Below are 13099 nucleotides of genomic sequence, written 5' to 3' on the forward strand. Positions count from 1 at the left end.
TATATACATATGTTATCTTCCTAACCATCCATATATTATTCAAAAATCTTTCACGTGTCCTGTCCATGAACCTAATATCTTTTTGGCATCATTTTAGCTAATTAATTTTGTCAATGTTTAAAACTGAAGGTACCAATGTAATGACTTTTTGATGGTATTTCTCCATATAATTATCAGTTTTCACTGTTTACCAATAAGCCACCAAGGAATTTAAAATGCTTTTTTGAGAAAAAGTCCACTTTTGCATAATTGAGATTTCTGAAGATAGATTTTAGATAAAATCCAGAAAAAAATGCATATTTCACAATTAAATCATTAATTAGTTACATTTTTCTGTGTCTTTTATTCCCTCCTTTCACATTTTTACTCCTAAGCCTCAACATGCCTCCAAGTTTGAACTTTATCTGGACTACTTTTCCTGAAAATTTGGCAGAAGTGTTCTGAGCGAGCACAGCTTGCAGAATTCCCTAAAGTACATTAGTACATTTCAGCGTTGAAAAATGTAGCCTCTAAGATAGGAAAGAACTTAAGCAAGGAATTAGAAGGGCTAAAAGGGGTCATGAAAAGTAATTAGCAAACAGGATTAAAGAAAATCCAAAAGGTTTTTATGCATTTATAAAAAGCAAGAGGGTAGCCGGGAAAGGATTAGTCCACTAAAGGGCAAAGGAGAAGATTCATGTGTGGAGCCAGAAAAGGTGGGTGAGGTCAATGAGTACTTTGTATCAGTATTCACCAAAGAGAAGGAATTGGTGGAGGATGATCTCCGGGACGGGAGTGTCGAATTTCTCAGCCAAATTGTTATTAAAAAGGAAGGGATGTTGTGCATCTTGAAAAGTATGAAGGTAGATAAGTCCCTGGCTCCTGATAGGATATATCCCAGAATGTTGAGGAAGGCAAGAGAACCAATTGCTGTAGCATTGACAGACATCTTTGTATTCTCTTTGGTCACAAGTGAGGTCCCAGAGGACTGAAGAATAGCCAATGTAGTCCCATTGTTTAAGAATGATAATAGGGATATTCCAGGACATTACAGGCCTGTGAGTCTCATGTCGATGATAGAGAAATTATTGGAAAAAATTCTCAGGGACAAGATCCATACACATTTAAGAGCAAATGGACTGATTAGTGATAGACAGCATGGTTTTGTGTAGGGGAGGTCATACCTCACTAATTTGATTGAGTTTTTTTGAGAAGGTGATGAAGATGATTGATGAGGAAAAAAGTGGTTGATGTAGTCTACATGCAGCAAAGGTCCCTCTTGGCAGACTGATACAAAAGATGAAGTCACGTGGTTTCAGGAGTGAGCTGGCAAGATGGGTGGAGTCATAGTAGACCGAGGGAAGCAGTGGAATGATGCTTTTCAGAATGGAGGGCTGTGACTAATGATATTCCACAGGGATCAGTGCTGGGACCTCTACAGTTCATGATCCACACAAATAATTTGGACCATACCTTATCTAATTAGTAAGTTTGCAGGCAATACAAAGATTGGTGGAATTGTGGATAGTGAGGAGGATTGTCAGAGGATACAGTAGGATATAGATCATTTGGAGGCATGATCAGAAAAATGGCAGATAGACTTTAATCCAGACAAATGCAAGATGATGCATTTTGGAAAGTCAAGTACAGGTGGAAATTATACAATGACTGGCAGAATCCTTAGGAGTGTTTATATGCAGAGGGATCTAGGTGTGCAAGTCCATAGATCACTGAAGGTGATAAGGTAGTAAAAAAGGCCTGTGGCATGCTTGCCTTCATTGGAAGGGGCATTAAGTACAAGGATAGACAAGTTATTGCTGCAGTTTTATAGAACTTTTGTTTGGTCACACTTGGAATATTGCCTGCAAAGCAGTTCTGGTCTCCACGCTACCAGAAGGATATGGACTTTGGTGATGTTACAGAAAAGGTTTACCAGGCTGTTAGACAATAGACAATAGACAATAGATGCAGGAGTAGGCCATTCTGCCCTTCGAGCCTGCACCGCCATTCAATATGATCATGGCTGATCATTCCTAATCAGTATCCTGTTCCAGCCTTATCTCCATACCCCTTGACTCCACTATCTTAAAGAGCTCTATCCAATTCTTTCTTAAGTGAATCCAGAGACTGGGCCTCCACTGCCCTCTGGGGCAGAGCATTCCACACAGCCACCACTCTCTGGGTGAAGTAGTTTCTCCTCATCTCTGTCCTAAATGGTCTACCCCGTATTTTTAAGTTGTGTCCTCTGGTTCGGCATTCCCCCATCAACGGAAATATGTTCCCTCCTGCCAGAGTGTCCAGTCCTTTCATAATCCTATACGTTTCAATCAGATCCCCTCTCTGTCTTCTAAACTCAAGGGTATACAAGCCCAGTCACTTCAGTCTTTCCGTGTAAGGCAATCCTGCCATTCCAGGAATTGACCTCGTGAACCTACGCTGCACTCCCTCAATAGCCAGAATGTCTTTCCTCAAATTTGGAGACCAGAACTGTACACAGTACTCCAGGTGTGGTCTCACCAGGGCCCTGTACAGCTGCAGAAGCACCTCTTTGCTTCTATACTCAATCCCTCTTGTTATGAAGGCCAGCATGCTATTAGCCTTCTTCACGACCTGCTATACCTGCATGCTTGCCTTCATTGACTGGTGGACAAGAACACCCAGATCTCTCTGAACAGCCCCTTTACCTAATTTGATACCATTGAGGTAGTAATCTGCCTTCCTGTTCTTGCCACCAAAGTGGATAACCAGACATTTATCCACATTAAACTGCATCTGCCATGCATCTGCCCACTCACCTAACTTGTCCAGGTCACCCTGTAATCCCCTAACATCCTCATCACATTTCACCCTACCACCTAGCTTTGTGTCATCAGCAAATTTGCTAATGTTATTGCTGATACCATCTTCTATATTATTTACATATATTGTAAAAAGCTGCGGTCCCAGCACGGATCCCTGCGGTACCCCACTGGTCACTGCCTGCCATTCCGAAATGGAGCCGTTAATCACTACCCTTTGTTTCCTATTAGCCAACCAATTCTCTATCCAATCTAGTACTTTGCCCCCAATCCCGTGTGCCCTAATTTTACTCACTAACCTCTTGTGTGGGACTTTATCAAAAGCTTTCTGAAAGTCCAGGTACAGTACATCCACTGGATCTCCCTCGTCCATCTTCCGAGTTACATCCTCAAAAAATTCAAGAAGATTAGTCAAGCATGATTTCCCCTTCATAAATCCATGCTGACTCTGTCCTATCCTGTTACTATTATCCAGATGTGCCGTAATTTCATCCTTTATAATAGACTCCAGCATCTTTCCCACCACTGAGGTCAGACTAACTGGTCTATAATTTCCTGCTTTCTCCCGCCCACCCTTCTTAAAAAGTGGCACAACATTAGCCGCCCTCCAATCCTCAGGAACCGACCCCGATTCTATTGAACTCTGGAAAATAATCACCAGCGCATCCACGATTTCCCGAGCCACCTCCTTCAGTACCCTGGGATGCAGGCCATCAGGTCCCGGAGACTTATCAACCTTCAGACCTAACAGTCTCTCCAACACCAAATCCTGGCAAATAGAAATTCCCTTAAGTTCAGGTCCTTCAGCCACTGTTACCTCAGGGAGATTGCTTGTGTCTTCCCCTGGTATGGGGAATTTTGCCTATGCAGAAAGATTGGATAGACTGGGTTTGTTTTCACTAGAACACAGGAGGTTGTGAGGTGACCTGATAGAAGTTTGTAAGATTGTGAATGGCATGGATAGGGTGGAAATGATTAAGGCTTTTCCCAGGGTGGAGAGGTCAATTACTACCGGACACAGGTTCAAGATACGAGGGGGGATATTTAAAAGAGATGTGCGAATCACACAAAGCATGGTGAGGGCCTGGAAATCACTGCTTGAGGAGGTGGTGGAAGCAGACACAATAGCAAAGTTCAATAAGCACCTGGATGAATACATGAATAGGAAAGGAATAGAAGGATATGGATCCTATAAGTGAAGACAGTTTTAATATGGAAGGGCAAAATGTGTCAGCACAGGCTTGGAGGGTTGTTCCTATGCTGTATTGTTCTTTGTTCTCTGTTTTTCTATTGTTGAGGAATGTGTATTTAACTGGCTAGGCAAGCATTTATTACCCATCCCACATTGTCCCTGAGAACATGATATGGTCCTTTAATGCATTGACTGAGCTGACGTCATTTTTTAAAAAATAAAACTTTAAGTTATCTCAAGAATGTGACTTAAAAGAAGTTCTTGGATTTACATATTAATGAACCAAAACCTTCAAACATTTCTAAAAGATGAAAGACTTGACAGCAATCTAGGTTTGTTCAATACAAAGGGACTTCAATTATCCAAATGTCTCAGGCAGGAAGTATTTTATTCGGATAATCAAATGTCAGATAACACAGTTTAGCCAAGCATCAGGTCCTTGCGATTTTGTTCGAAATTCGGATAATTGACATTTGGATAATCAAGGTTTCTCTGTATATCTTTTCAGTTACATGACACTGAAACTTTTACTATAAATTCTGTGACTTATGGAGGAGAATTCACCTGATGAAGGAGCAGTGCTCCCAAAGCTAGCGCTTCCAAATAAACCTGTTGGACTCTAACCTGGTGTTGTCTGATTTTTAACTTTGTCATGGAGAAGGTGATGGTGAACTGCTGCAGCTCTTTGGGTGTAGAAATAGCCACAATGCTGAGAGGAAGGAAGTTCCAGGATTTTGACCCAGTGGACTGAAGGAACGGTGATATATTTCCAAGTTAGGATGGTGAATGATTTGGAGGGGAACTTACAGATAATGGTATTCCCATGTACCTGGTGCCCTTGTTCTCCTTCATGTAGCACTTGGTGGATAAGAAGGAAACTGTGCAACTTTAATGCACAGGATTAAACTAATCTCTCCTGTGCTTTCCTTATAGTTAGACAATATAAATACTCTAGTTAATGACAATGCAATTAATGACATTCAATCGGACCTGCACAGACTTAGGGTGACAAAGAGAGGTTTGGAATTTTACTTTCTGACCAAACTGAAATTAGGAGCCTTTGAGGGCTATAGAAGGTATGGAATTGGGGAGTGGTGGCACAGTGTTCAGTGGCTTGAGATTTGCATATGCTTTGGAAGCCTGGCAATGTCAGAGGCTGAGGTTGACATGGGGTGGAGCAAATCCATCATTGCCTTCTGAAGGGCAATTAGGGAAGGGCAATAAATCCCACAAGCAAATAAAAGAAAAACATATCTTTATGATGGGGAGGTTGGTGGGAGAATCGTATGCCATCTGGGGAAGTTGAGAGTATAGGTATATTTGTAAGGATTGTTGAGGCAGGTTAACTGGGGTCAAAGCACTCACCTCCAAGTTCAATTTGCAGTTAAAAAGGTAACTGCAATGTTAGCATTTATTTTGAGAGGGCTAGAATACAAGAGTAAGACTGGTTAGGCAATCACCTGATGAAGGAGCAGCACTCCGAAAGCTAGTGTGCTTCCAATTAAACCTGTTGGACTATAACCTGGTGTTGTGTGATTTTTAACTTTTTACATCCCAGTCCAACAACAGCATCTCCAAATTAAGACTGGTTAGACTGCATTTGGAATATTGTGAGCAGTTTCAGCCCCTTATCTAAGGAAGGATGTGCTGGCCTTGAAGGGGATCCAGAGGAACTTCACAAGATTGATCCTGGAGATGAAAGGCTTGTCTTTTGAGGAGCGGTTCAGGACTCTGGGTATGTGAGCCCTGGCTTTTGCCCAAAACATCGATTTCGCTGCTCGTTGGATGCTGCCTGAACTGCTGTGCTCTTCCAGCACCACTAATCCAGTATTTGGTTTCTAGCATCTGCAGTCATTGTTTTTACCACTCTGGGTATGTGCTCAATGGTGTTTAGAAGGATGATGGGGAATTTGACTGAAACTTACAGAATACTGAGAGGCCTGGATGGAGTGGAAATGGAGAAGATGTTTCCATGAGCAGGAAAGACTGGAGCCAGAAGGCATTACCTCAGAATGAAGAGCAACCCTTTAGAACTGAGGTGAAGAGGAATTTCTTTCGCCAGATTATGGTGAACTCATTGCAACAGAGAGTTGTGGAGGCCAAATCATTGAGTGTATTTAAGACAGATAGGTTCTTGGTTAGTATGGGGAGGAAGTGAGGACTGCAGATGTTGGCGATCAGAGTCAAAAGGTGTGGTGCTGGAAAAGCACATCTGGTCAGGCAGCATCCTAAGAGCACGAGAGTTGAGCATAAGCTCTTCATCAGGAATAAAGGGGTGGCCAAGGGGGCTGAGTGATAAATGGGAGGGGTTAGGGCTAGGGGGAAGGTAGCTTGGAATGCGATAAGTGCATGGAGGTGGGGGTGATGGTGATAGGTCAGAAAGGAGGGTTGAATGGATAGGTGGGAAGGAAGATGAACAGGTAGGACAGTTCAAGAAGGCAGTACTGAGTTGGGAGGAGGAGAATGAAGAAACTTGTGAAACCTACCTTAATCCCATGTGGTTGGAGGGTCCCAAGGCGGAAGATGAGGCGTTCTTCCTCCGGGCGTCAGGTGGCTAGAGTTTGGTGCTGAAGGAGTCCCAGGGACTTGTATATCCTTGGCAGAGTGGAGGGGAAAGTTGAGGTGTTTGGCTACAGGACAGTGGGATTGTTTTGTGTGTGTGTCCCAGAGATATTCTCTGAAATGTTCCACATGTTAGCGTCCTGTCTCCCCAGTGTAGAGGAGACCATACCGAGAGCGATGCCCCACATAGTGCAGGACATTCATTCCACTTGGCCCTTCTGACTTGCCATCCTGCAACTTTAGAAACTATTCATTACCTTTAAGATAAGTATAGCATATATGAAAACTTAACTAGTTATTTCTCAGAAAAAGAGAAAAAGCTCTAGAAATATAAACAAAAATAACTAAGCAACTTCCATTTTAAAGATCAGAAATGAAACCTACTTCCCAACCAACTGCTTTCCCTGCACATGAGGTATCATGCACCATTGGTCTCAGGACAGCAAGGTCCTTTGATCAGAGCCTTATCTCCCTTTCCTGCTCACCTCCCACCCTAGAGAATTTATTTCATGGAGAAAGACTCAATTAAGACAGCAGTTTCCCCCATCTGCCCCAAACTCCCACTTTTACCTAAATTCTCAGTTACTTGATTATTAAAGCATTATTTATTAATAATTATTTACCATCTTAATCACTTTGACCAAGTCTCCCTCACTTTGACCATACTCTTAAACAAGCTTGTAATGCTTGCAATCTGTTATTTTGCATTTTTTAAAAGGAAAATGTACATTCGTTATTAGAGTCTCTTGAAACTGTCATTCATCCTCACATGAATGAAATAACTGCTGTGCTGGAATCCATTAGAACCTGAAACTCATTCAAGTATTGATAATGGTCATAGTTGTCAAATGATAGACTGCTGTTCAGACAGGAAATAGTAAAAGGTGCTCATTTAAATTTGTGAGAGTCATAGAGTCATAAAGCACAGAAACAAGCCCTTCAATCCAACACATCCATGCTGACCAAGTTTCCCAAACTAACCCAGTCCTAATTGCCTGTGTTTGGCCCATATCCCTCAAAACCTTTCCTATTCATCTACCTATCCAGCTGTCTTTTAAACAGTGTAATTGTACCCATATTCATCACTTCCTGCAGCAATTCATTCCATACATGCACCACCCTCTGAGTGAAACATTGTCCCTGGACTCCCTTTTAAACGTTTTCCCACTCACCTTAAACCTATGGCCTCTAGTTTTGAACTCCCCTACCCTGGGAAAAGTACCTTGGCAATAAGTATACCATTTTGGATACTGCTGGTGGGGACAGCCTACTAGGGGAAAGCCATAGTTGTCAGGTCTCTGGTACTGAGCCTGGCACTGTGGCTCAGAAAGGAAATGGGGGAGAATAGAAAAGCGCTAGTGGTAGGGGACTCAATACTTAGATGGATTAACAGGAGATTTTGTGGTCAGGAACGGGACTCCTGGAAAGTATGCTGCCTCCCCAGTACCAGGGTCCGGGATGACACCAGTCGGGTTTACAAGATTCTGAAGGGGGAGGGTGAGCAGCCAGAAATCATGGTACATATTGGCACCAATGATATAGCCTGGAAAGCGATTGAGGATCTGAAAAGTAACTATGAGAGCTAGGTTGGAAGCTGAAGAGCAGGATGAGTAGAGTAGTGATCTCAGGTTTGCTGCCGGTGCCACATGACAGTGAGGTGAGGAACAGTCAGCAAATGCAGCTTAAAACATGGCTGTGAGGCTGGTGCAGGAGGGAGGGCTTCAGATACTTAGACCATTGGGATGCCTTCTGGGGAAGGCGGGACTTGTACATGAAGAATGGGTTGCACCTGAACTAGGGGGGCATAAATGTCCTGGGTGGGAGATTTGTTCCTGTGGTTCGGGAAGGTTTAAACTAGTTTGGCAAGGGGGTGGGAACCAGATTTACATATCTGAGAGGGGGGGGGGGAGGTATTTGTAGATGGGGCAGTGACAAGATGTAGTGAATCTATCAGGAAGGTTTTTTCACGTGATGAAACAAAGGGATCGGTTAAAGTATGTCTGCTTTCACGCTAGGAGCCTCAGAAATAAGAGTGATGAACTTAGTGCATGGATCAGTACTTGGGACTATGATGTTGTGGCCATAACAGAGACGTGGGTTTCACAGAAGCAGGAGTGGTTGCTAGATGTTTCAGGTTTTAAAACAATTAAAAAGAATAGAGAGGGTAGAAAAAGAGAAGGGGGTGCAGCATTGCTAATCAGAGAGTGCATCACAGCTACAGAAATGAAGGTTGTTGAGGAAGGTTTGTCTACTGAGTCAGTACAGATGGAAGTCAGGAACAGCAAGGGAACAGCCACCACATTGGGGGTTTTCTCCAGACCCCCTAATAGCAGTAGGGAGATTGAAGAGCTCATGGGCCGGCAGACTTTGGAAAAATGCAGAGGTAGCAGGGTTGTAGTTATGGGTGACCTCAACTTTCCCAATATCGACTGGAACCTCCTTAGTGCAGATGGTTTGGGTGGAGCCGTTTTTGTCAGGTGTGTTCAGGAGGGTTTCCTTACTCAGTATGTAGACAGGCCGACGAGGGCAGAGGTCATTTTGGATTTGGTGCTCGACAATGAGCCAGGACAGGTGTCAAATCTCAGGTGGGAGAACACTTGGTGACAGTGATTACAGCTGCCTAACATTTAACATAGCCTCAGATAGGGAAAGGAGCAGTTACCGAGGGTAGATATTTAATTAGGGAAAAGGAAATTATGACGCTATCAGATAGGAGCTGGGAAGTACAGACTGGGAGCAATTGTTCCACAGAAAAGGCACAATAGACATGTGGAGACTGTTCAAAGAGCTGTTGTTGTGAGTGATGCACAAATTTGTTCCCCTGAGACAGGCAAGAAGGGGTAAGATTAAAGAGCCTTGGATGGTAAGAACAGAGGAGTTTCTTATCAAAAGAAAGAAGGCAGCTTACATAAGGTGGCAGAAGCAAGGGTCTAGCACAGCTTTAGAGGATTACAGGCTTACTTGAAAGGTCCTTAGAAATGAACTGAGGAAAGGTAGGAGGGGGCATGAAAAAGGCTTGGCAGGAAGGATTTGGGAGAACACAAAGACATTTTACTCATACGTGAGGCATAAGAGAATGATCAGGGAGAAGATAGGGCCGGTCAGGGATAGTGGAGGGAGCTTATGCATGGAGACTGAACAGATAGGGGAAGCCCTTAATGAGTTTTTGCTTCAGTTTTTACTAAGGAAAGGGACCTTGTTGTGAATGAGAACTTTAAGGAGCTGGGAAACAGTCTTGACCAGATCAAGATTGATGAACATAGAACATAGAACATAGAACAATGCAGCACAGAACAGGCCCTTCGGCCCACGATGTTGTGCCGAACTTCTAACCTAGATTAAGCACCCATCCATGTACCTATCCAAATGCCGCTTAAAGGTCGCCAATGATTCTGACTCTACCACTCCCACGGGCAGCGCATTCCATGCCCCCACCACTCTCTGGGTAAAGAACCCACCCCTGACATCTCCCCTATACCTTCCACCCTTCACCTTAAATTTATGTCCCCTTGTAACACTCTGTTGTACCCGGGGAAAAAGTTTCTGACTGTCTATTGTATCTATTCCTCTGATCATCTTATAAACCTCTATCAAGTCACCCCTCATCCTTTGCCGTTCCAACGAGAAAAGGCCGAGAACTCTCAACCTATCCTCGTACGACCTACTCTCCATTCCAGGCAACATCCTGGTAAATCTTCTCTGCACCCTCTCCAAAGCTTCCACATCTTTCCTAAAGTGAGGCAACCAGAACTGCACACAGTACTCCAACTGTGGCCTAACCAAAGTCCTGTACAGCTGCAACATCACTTCACGACTCTTGAATTCAATCCCTCTGCTAATGAACGATAATACTCCATAGGCCTTCTTACAAACTCTATCCACCTGAGTGGCAACCTTCAAAGATCTATGTACATAGACCCCAAGATCCCTCTGTTCCTCCACCTGACTAAGAACCCTACCATTAACCCTGTATTCCGCATTCTTATTTGTTCTTCCAAAATGGACAACCTCACACTTGGCAGGGTTGAACTCCATCTGCCACTCCTCAGCCCAGCTCTGCATCATATCTAAGTCCCTCTGCAGCCGACAACAGCCCTCCTCACTGTCCACAACTCCACCTATCTTCGTATCATCTGCAAATTTACTGACCCACCCTTCGACTCCCTCATCTAAGTCATTAATAAAAATTACAAACAGCAGAGGACCCAGAACTGAACCCTGCGGAACTCCACTTGTAACTGGGCTCCAGGCTGAATATTTACCATCTACCACCACTCTCTGCCTTCGACTGGTTAGCCAGTTTTCTATCCAATTGGCCAAATTTCCCTCTATCCCATGCCTCCTGACTTTCCGCATAAGCCTACCATGGGGAACCTTATCAAATGCCTTACTAAAATCCATGTACACTACATCCACTGCTCTACCCTCATCCACATGCTTGGTCACCTCCTCGAAGAATTCAATAAGACTTGTAAGGCAAGACCTACCCTTCACAAATCCGTGCTGGCTGTCCCTAATCAAGCAGTGTCTTTCCAGATACTCGTAAATCCTATCCCTCAGTACCCTTTCCATTACTTTGCCTACCACAGAAGTAAGACTAACTGGCCTGTAATTCCCGGGGTTATCCCTATTCCCTTTTTTGAACAGGGGCACAACATTCGCTACTCTCCAGTCCCCTGGTACCACCCCCGTTGCCAGTGAAGACGAGAAGATCATTGCCAACGGTACTGCAATTTCCTCTCTTGCTTCCCACATAATCCTAGGATATATCCCGTCAGGCCCGGGGGACTTGTCTATCCTCAAGTTGTTCAAAATGTCCAACACATCTTCCTTCCTAACAAGTATCTCTTCTAGCTTAACAGTCCGTTTCACACTCTCCTCTTCAACAATACGGTCCCTCTCGTTTGTAAATACTGAAGAGAAGTACTTGTTCAAGACCTCTCCTATCTCTTCTGACTCAATACACAGTCTCCCACTACTGTCCTTGATCGGACCTACCAAAATGTTCACCCACTAACAAGCCCACCACTTGTCCCGGTTCATTACCGAGTACCAAATCCAATATGGCCTCCCCTCTGGTTGGACAATCTACATACTGCGTTAGAAAAGCTTCCTGGACACACTGCACAAACACCGCCCCATCCAATCTACTTGATCTAAAGAGTTTCCAATCAATATTTGGGAAGTTGAAGTCGCCCATGACTACGACCCTGTGGCTTCTGCACCTTTCCAAAATCTGTTTCCCAATCTGTTTCTCCACATCTCTGCTGCTATTGGGGGGCCTATAATAAACACCCAACAAGGTGACTGCACCTTTCCTATTTCTGACTTCAGCCCATACTACCTCCAGAGGCAGATCCCCCTCAAACTTCCTTTCTGCAGCCGTTATACCATTTCTAATTAGCAATGCCACCCCCTCTCCTTTTTTACCACCCTCCCTAATCTTACTGAAACATCTGTAACCAGGAACCTCCAACAGCCATTCCTGTCCCTCATCTATCCATGTTTCCGTGATGGCCACAACATCATAGTCCCAGGTACCGATCCACGCCTTAAGTTCACCCACCTTATTTCTGATACTCCTTGCGTTGAAGTTGATGTGCTGGAAATTTTGGCAAACATTAAGATTGATAAGTCCCCAGGGCCAGACCAGATTTATCCTAGGCTGCTCCGGGAAGTGAGAAAGGAGATTGCTAAGCTGCTGGTGAAGATATTTGCTTCCTCACTCTCCACGGGAGTTGTACTGGTGGATTGGAGGGAGGCAAATGTTGTTCCTCTTTTCAAGAAGGGTAATAGGGAAATCCCTGGCAATTACAGACCAGTCAGTCTGTGCTCAGCAAAGTTTTGGAAAGAATTCTGAGGGATAGGATTTATGACTATTTGGAAAAGCATAGTGTGATTAAAGGTGATGCTGCCTGAACTGCTGTCCTCTTCCAGCACCACTAATCCAGAATCTGGTTTCCAGCGTCTGCAGTCATTGTTTTACATAGTGTGATTAAAGGCAGTCAACTAGACTTTGTGAGAGGCAGGTCACGCCTCACAAATCTTATTGAGTTCTTTGAGGACGTGACAAGACAGGTAAACGAAAGTCGAGCAGTGGATTTGGTGAATATGGACTTCATCAAGGCATTTGATAAGGTTCCCATGGTAGGCTCATTCATAAAGTTAGGAGGTATGGGATACAGGGAGATTTGGCTATCTGGATTCAGAATTGGTTGGCTGACAGAAGGCAGAGAGTAGTTGTAGATGGAAAGTATTCTGCCTGGAAGTCAGTGGTGAGTGGGGTCCCACAGAGCTGTGTTCTTGAGCCTCTGCTCTTTGTAGTTTTTATGAATGACTTGGATGAGGAGGTTGAGGGGTAGGTTAGTAAATTTGCAGATGACACAAAGATTGGAGGTGCCGTTGATAGTATCAAGGGCTATTGCAGGCTGCAGCACGACATAGACAGGATGCAGAGCTGGGCTGAGAAATGGCAGATGGAGTTCAACCTGGATAAAAATGAAGTGATGCATTTTGGAAGGTCTAGGCTTAAAGACATGATTCTTGGCAGTGAGGAGGAACAGGGGGA

At 44.0% G+C, this 13099-nt stretch overlaps 1 protein-coding gene across 6 annotated transcripts in view; it reads left to right on the forward strand.

The window, feature by feature from the left end:
* The window catches only part of gareml (GRB2 associated, regulator of MAPK1-like), a 264605-nt gene that overhangs the window by 219271 nt on the left and 32235 nt on the right, over window positions 1–13099 (forward strand). The window lies entirely within an intron of this gene.

This window comes from Chiloscyllium punctatum, chromosome 3 (genome assembly GCF_047496795.1).
Source record: "Chiloscyllium punctatum isolate Juve2018m chromosome 3, sChiPun1.3, whole genome shotgun sequence".
In the NCBI taxonomy this organism is placed as follows: domain Eukaryota; kingdom Metazoa; phylum Chordata; class Chondrichthyes; order Orectolobiformes; family Hemiscylliidae; genus Chiloscyllium; species Chiloscyllium punctatum.